We start from the raw sequence: 7,079 nt of genomic DNA, 5'->3' as shown, positions 1-7,079 counted from the left end.
GGGGGGGGGGTGCACGCAAATAGGACTAAACCCAACACATATACGCCACCCATAGCACGTAGTTATCATAAATAATTCAGGCATCTAATACCTCAACTAATTTTAGATAAGATACATTCAAGCTAAATCACTCCTCTAACAAGCCCTTCCCGCCCGTATCGACCTCCTGACGATCCGAATCAACTAAATATAATATATAAAAGCCACGGTAATTGATTCTAAATGATAAATATAAGATCTTTAACCAAATTAAAAAGTCTACCCAAAAAGTTACCCCGACTGCACACCTCGGAACCCAAAAAAATGCTCCAATTCTAAATACTCATTTAATAACGAGTCCAACCATACCAAAATCACCCAATTTTATCCTCTAATTGAGATTCAAACCTCCATTTTTCATTTTTGCAATCAACAAATTCCACCATTTCTTCATTTCAATTCTCTAATTAAATACTAAAACAGAGATGGAATCATGAATAATGATTAAAGATATGAAAATCCCCTCAAAAATTGCCCAAAACCGAGTTCTACAACCCAAATTATTAAATAATAACTCTAACCCTCGATTTGGATTTTTAATATTATGTCCAGTTACAGTGAATCGTTATTCGCGGGACCCTTGACACGATCTTGAAGAATAAAAATAATCTCATCCCTCAAAAAGCCTACGCAAACACGAACTCCTAGTCGTGAACGCGATAGTCAGCAACCAATACCTACGTGATCGCCAACAAAGACATGCGATCGCGAAGAACAAATGCGTGCAACTTCCAGGCCTCACCTTCCTTCTTCGCGAACGCGTTCTATCTCCCGCGTTCGCGTTGCACAAATAACCGAAGCTTAGTGATAATATCTTTAAACTCACGAACGTGTAGAACAAATTCCAACCTACCAGAAATTAACCTTCGTGATCGCGTCCCTCTCCTCGCGATCAAGAAATAGGAAACAAGGTGCACAGATATCAACAACTGCTCCAAGTCCAAATTGATTCCGAACATGATCCGAATCACTCCCGAGTCCCCCGAGACCCTATCGAAACATACCAATAAGTACTAAACCACGATATGAACTTAGTCGAAGCCTCAAAACACATCAAACAATATCGAATCACAAATCGCACCCCAATTCAAGCCTAATGAACTTCCAACTTTCAAAACTAATGTCGAATCATACCAAACCAACTCCGATTGACCTCAAATTTTGCACACGTCACAAATAACAAAATGGACCTATTCTAACTCTCGGAACCAATATCCGAGCCAAGTATAAACAAAGTCAACTCACGGTCAAACTTCTCAACCTTCCGAACCTTGAACTTTCCAACTTTCTCCAATTCAAGCCAAAACGATCTACATACCTAAAATCCATATTTGAACATACGCATAAGTCCCAAAATCACCATACGAAGCAACTGGAACCATCAAAACTCCATTCCAGAGTTGTTTACACAAAAGTCAACATCCGGTCAACTCTTTCGACTTAAGCTTTCAACCTTGGGACTAAATGTCCCAATTCACTCTGAAACATTCCCGGAACCAAACCAACCACCCCGGCATGTCACATAGCCACAATTGAACATAGAACAAGAAATAAATAGGGGAAAAGGGCTACAATAAACAAGACCACCGGCTGGGTCGTAACATTCTGCTCATCTTAAATAAACCTTCATGTCATGCCCCAACCTCGGGAGGCGCGACCGGCACTCAATCGAGTGAACCCAACTGAGCAAGCCTTCTTGGACACTCTCTACCCAACTTACTATGTTCAAGAAACCATTCTTCCATTTAATTAGATAGTAGGAAGGACCGTACATGTAACATTGCTAGTTCATTTTATATTACAAATCTTAAACCATAATTAAGTTTCCAAAATTTCATACAGTTACAATTTAAAGGAACAAGAGTATAGAATTACAACACAGTTCATTGACCCATCCAACACTCGTACATAACTCACACCTACGATCGGCACTGTCTGCTCTGAAGCCACCTACATCTATTCAAAGATATAGTGCCCCCGGCAAAAGGGACGTTAGTACCATGGAATAACACTAGTATGTATAAATAAACACCATCTCATTAGAAAGAACTATCATACAAGAACAAAGAAATCACAAGGATCAATCAATAGCTTTAAACGATCACCACATCATCAAATTAAAGGATTACATAACTTTCACATAATTTCCATAGCTTTAGGTTGGGGCACTTAATACTGTTCATCATCGTTCACAATACCACCGCTTTCTTGCGCGGAGTCCGATCACGACCCGATAGGCTAGGTTGCCTCATTTGAGACATGTATCTCAACCAAAATCTTATTCTCACTTTTTGAATTCAATATCAGCACAATACCACCATGTGTGCGGCATGGCGTCCGATCACGGCCCGATCGGCTAGGCCGTCTTACCAAGAAGTTGTTCCTTTTTCATTAGTCATCTCATTTCAATCTTTATTTCACATATATCAATTTATAGGAACTTGGGGCCACAATTATCACATCATACTTGGCACTAGGCCACATTTCATAACTCAAGCTCTTTTTCCCCACATTTCACATCATTTCCACTTTCAACATTAACCTTGCAATTTAGGATAATAGGCATATACAAGAGCAATTCAAGTTGTAAGCATAGAGAAGATTTTACTTAGTTTGGCATAACAACCTCAGTTTAAACTTGACTTGAAGTCTAGGCATTTCAACACATGGTTCACATTCTTCACACTTCTTTAAATTACCAAGAATAGTATATTGAACACATTGAGACACACCTTTCACTTATATGTAATTGCAACACCAATTCATGTGAAATAGCAATCAATACATCAATCAAATTTCGGTCTTACAACATTTGCATGGACACCAAAGGATCTCAATTTCTAAGAAGAGGGGGTTTTAGCCATACATACCTCAATAGAGCTTTCCTTAAATTCTTAAAAAATTCCGGAACTCTTAGCAACTTCGATCTATTTGATGAGAACTACAAGTTGAACCAAAAGTTAGAGAGATGATTAAGATTCTAGCTCATTTGAGTATATTATCAAGCACTAAGTGTGCATTGTGACTTTAGGACCTTTTGTGAGAGGTTCTATCATCCTACACCCCCAGTTTTTACATTTTTAGCTCACAATCTCCCCATACCCTTTTATCTTTCATGCATGCAAAATAATTAATTCTTATACCAATGAACCCACTTGTTAATTACTCATTTTAGTAGGAATTTCGAAATCAAAGATTAGGGCACAAGTTCTTACCTCTTAGAATGAATGCTTAGTAACTTTACTTGATAATCTTCAAAGATTTGGGCAAGGGTTGAATGGGGACTTGGTGAAGATTACTTCCTCTCGCTAAAATTCTTCTCTCACTCTAAATGTAGTAGAAAATAGTATAAAAGGGTGTAATGGGGGTGTTTATGATGAGATGGGGTCGGGTTTTAAATGTTAGAAAATAGGAGCCCCGACTCAATCTGCGGTCGCATATGCGACTGCATAACTGACATGCGGCCCGCAAAATGGCTCTCAATACTTGAGCATTCAGCCCGGGTATGCGAAAAAATGTGGTCCGCACACCTATTCTGTGGTCACATAATGCACCGCAGAACTGCCCCTCGCAGAAACTCCAAGGATGTTATGCGATGACTATGCGGCCCGCATATCCATTATGCGATCGCATAATTTGGCCACATAAGTTTCCTCAAATTAGCCAAGATTCTGCCTCACTCTCCGGCAATTATGCAGCCCGCATTATTATTATGCGGTTGCATAATGGGCCGCAAAAACGCGCACTTCCGAAAACCTTTTTCCTTGGCACTACGATATTTCGGGTTTTTGAGTTTAAATTTCACGGGGCCTTACAATTCGTCCTCAAACGGGCCTAGAATCATGCCTGGAGTTTCAAATAGGCAGGGATATCTCCTCTACATCTCCCGCTTGGTCTCCCAAGTATCCTCCTCGACTGGCTAGCTTCTCCAATAAACTTTCACTGAAGTTGTATTCTTTTATCCCAACTTTTGAACATGCCGATCCAAAATGGTCTCCGGATCCACATCATAAGTCAAGTCTCCATCTAGCTGTATCGTGCTGAACTTAGACACATGGGACGGGCCACAATAATACTTCCAGAGCATAGAAACATGAAACACTAGGTGAACACCCAATAGACTAGGTGGCAATGCAAGCTTGTAAGCCACCTCTCCAATTATTTGAAGCACCTCAAAATATCCAATATACCGAGGGCTCAACTTTCCCTTCTTCCCGAACCTCACCACACCCTTCATGGGCAAAATAATGTGCAGAACCTTCTCACCCACCATAAATGCAACGTCACGAACCTTCCTATCAGTATAACCTTTTCTCGTAGATTGTGTTGCACGAAGTCGATCCTGAACCAACTTGACTTTCTCCAAGGCATCACGAACAAAATCAGTACCCAACAACCTAGCCTTTCCTGGCTCAAACCAAGCAACTGGAGAACGACACCGCCTCCCATATAAGGCCTCATAAGGAGCCATCTGAAAACTCGATCGGTGGTTGTTGTTGTAGGCAAACTCAGCAAGCGATAGAATATGATAGGTCAAGCACCGAACCACATACTCTACTATTTCTTTCTTCATTCTTCTCCACCAATAGTGCTGCCTCAAATCTTGATACATCTTTGGGGCTCCCTATAAAATAGAATACAGCAAACTGTGGGCCTCCTCAAGAATCAACTCACGTAACCTATCTACATTGGGCATACAAATTTGACCCTACATCCTCAACACCCCATCATCTCTAATATAAACCTACTTGGCATCATCGTGTTGCCCCGTGTACGCAAGGACAAGCAAATGGGGGTCATCATATTGTCGTTCTCCGATGCGCTCATACAAAAAAAGACCGAGGAACCACGCAAGCAAGAACCCGACAAGGGTCTGAAACATCTAACCTCATGAACTGAATGTCCAATGCCAGAACATCCAATGCTAGTGGTCTCTCACCAACTGGAATATATGCAAGGCTACCCATACTCTCCACCTTCTAATCAAGGCATCGAACACCATATTAGCCTTCCCGGGATGATACAAATGGTGATATCATAGTCTTTTAACAGCTCTAACCACCTCCGCTGCCTCAAATTCAAATCCCACATCAAGATGAAGCCAAAGGGAAATTCTCTCCCAACTGGCAAGGTCCATATATGGTTCACAGGGTGCTAACAGGGAGAGTGCTCATACTTGCAGAAATGGGCGGAGAAGTCTGGCCAAAACTAATCAATTTAGATGCAGTCAAGAGATACTACGCTTAGACTATATATATTTCCTCATTTGATGTAGTTGAACTACGCTTGACCTGATTCCTGTTTAAGAGGGGATACGTAGACAGCCCTGTGGGTTCGGTCATATCATAGTAAAATTTCCATTTTTCCCTAAGATCAGAAACTGGGGCAGAATTTTGAGGAGGACCCTCAAAATTCCGAAGCAAGTCCAGTCGACACCAATATATGCTAGACAGTCAGAAATCGGTCGAGAAACTGGGGCAGAATTTTGAGAAGGGTTCTCAAAATTCCTAAAAAGGGTCAACAAGGCTCATTACCCGCAAACGACCGAAGGATCATCTACCAAACTGGGAGCAGAATTTTGAGGAGGACCCTCAAAATTCTAACATAAGAAAGCTGCAGTGTCTCTAAAATGTGTTACAGTCACTAGTTCATCTAAATGTACTTGATATTTCAATATGTTTCTAAATAACTCTGTTTTTATCAATAAATGCATACTTCAAAAAACTCTATTTTCGTACAGTCAGGTGTTACCCAGGGAAACTCAAACGAGGCCTCCGGAATGGAGAATAGCAAAGTCAGCAAAAAAAGGCACGAACCAACCTCCCCTTTACGGAACTTAAAATTTTTCTTTGAGCCCAGGCACATCTGACATAGCGATAGCATTTGCAAACATAGGTACACAAAGCAAAATCACTATCCAACGGGCCACCAGACACTGGACGTATCCCCAGCTAAGAAACATTCTACCCTTATTTGCTATTTATTCTTTGCATGGGACTAAGCCCTGTCCCGCATTTTGCATGAGGCTAATCCCTGCCTCCATACTTGCATGAGGCTAATCCCTGCCTCCATACTTGCGTGAGGCTAATCGCTGCCTCCATACTTGCATGAGGCTAATCCCTGCCTCCATATTTACATGAGGCTAATCCCTGCCTCCATATTTGCATTAGGCTAATCCCTGCCTCCATACTTGTATGAGGCTATACCCTGCCTCCATACTTGCATGAGGCTAATCCTGCCTCCATATCTGCATGATATTGCCCCTATGGTATGTATATTGCTTTGAGATCCCAGAGATTTCTCTGAACTCTGGCATATTAGGGCTGGCTCTTCCACACTGCACATAATCAGTCTTATTTGAGAAAGTCTAGGCGTGAGCCCTGCCCGAGATCCTTGAGGTCCTTAGGGAACTCTGCCACACTTAGACACAAATGTGGTAAGTAATCTTGGGCATTTGAGACTAGTGAAGGCCTGGTATACCAGGATTTGCTTTGGGCCTACTTCAGGCTCCCTATAGCTTAATTTATATACTATTTATGTAATTTTATTCAATCATTGGTCTGTAATAATTAAGTGTAAACAGATATTGGGGTGACTAGTAAAAAGGGAGGGTAGTTGTATACTGTGGGTAAAGCTGGGTAGATAACATGCTTATAGGGTTTGCTTTGGTTCAAATGTGCTTGGTAGATAACATGCCTATAGGGTTTGCTTTGGTTCAAATGTGCTTGTTAGTTAACTTGCCTATAGGTTTTGCTTTGGTTCAAATGTGTTTTGTTAGATAACATGCCTATAGGGTTCATTTTGGTTCAAATGTGTTTTGTTAGATAATATGCCTATAGGGTTTTGCTTTGGTTCAAATAAGTTATGCCTGCTTTAATTTACATGATTAGACACCATGCCTACAGGGAATAAAATAACTAAGGTTCAGTTTCCATTACGGCCTATATTCAAATCTGTCTCTTTAGAAATCATGCCTATAAGATCTAAAATTAGTTTTAATTCGAAATCATGCCTACAGGATCTAAAATCAGTTTTAATTA

Source organism: Nicotiana attenuata, chromosome 10 (genome assembly GCF_001879085.1).
Source record: "Nicotiana attenuata strain UT chromosome 10, NIATTr2, whole genome shotgun sequence".
NCBI lineage: Eukaryota > Viridiplantae > Streptophyta > Magnoliopsida > Solanales > Solanaceae > Nicotiana > Nicotiana attenuata.
This window is presented reverse-complemented; position numbering follows the sequence as displayed.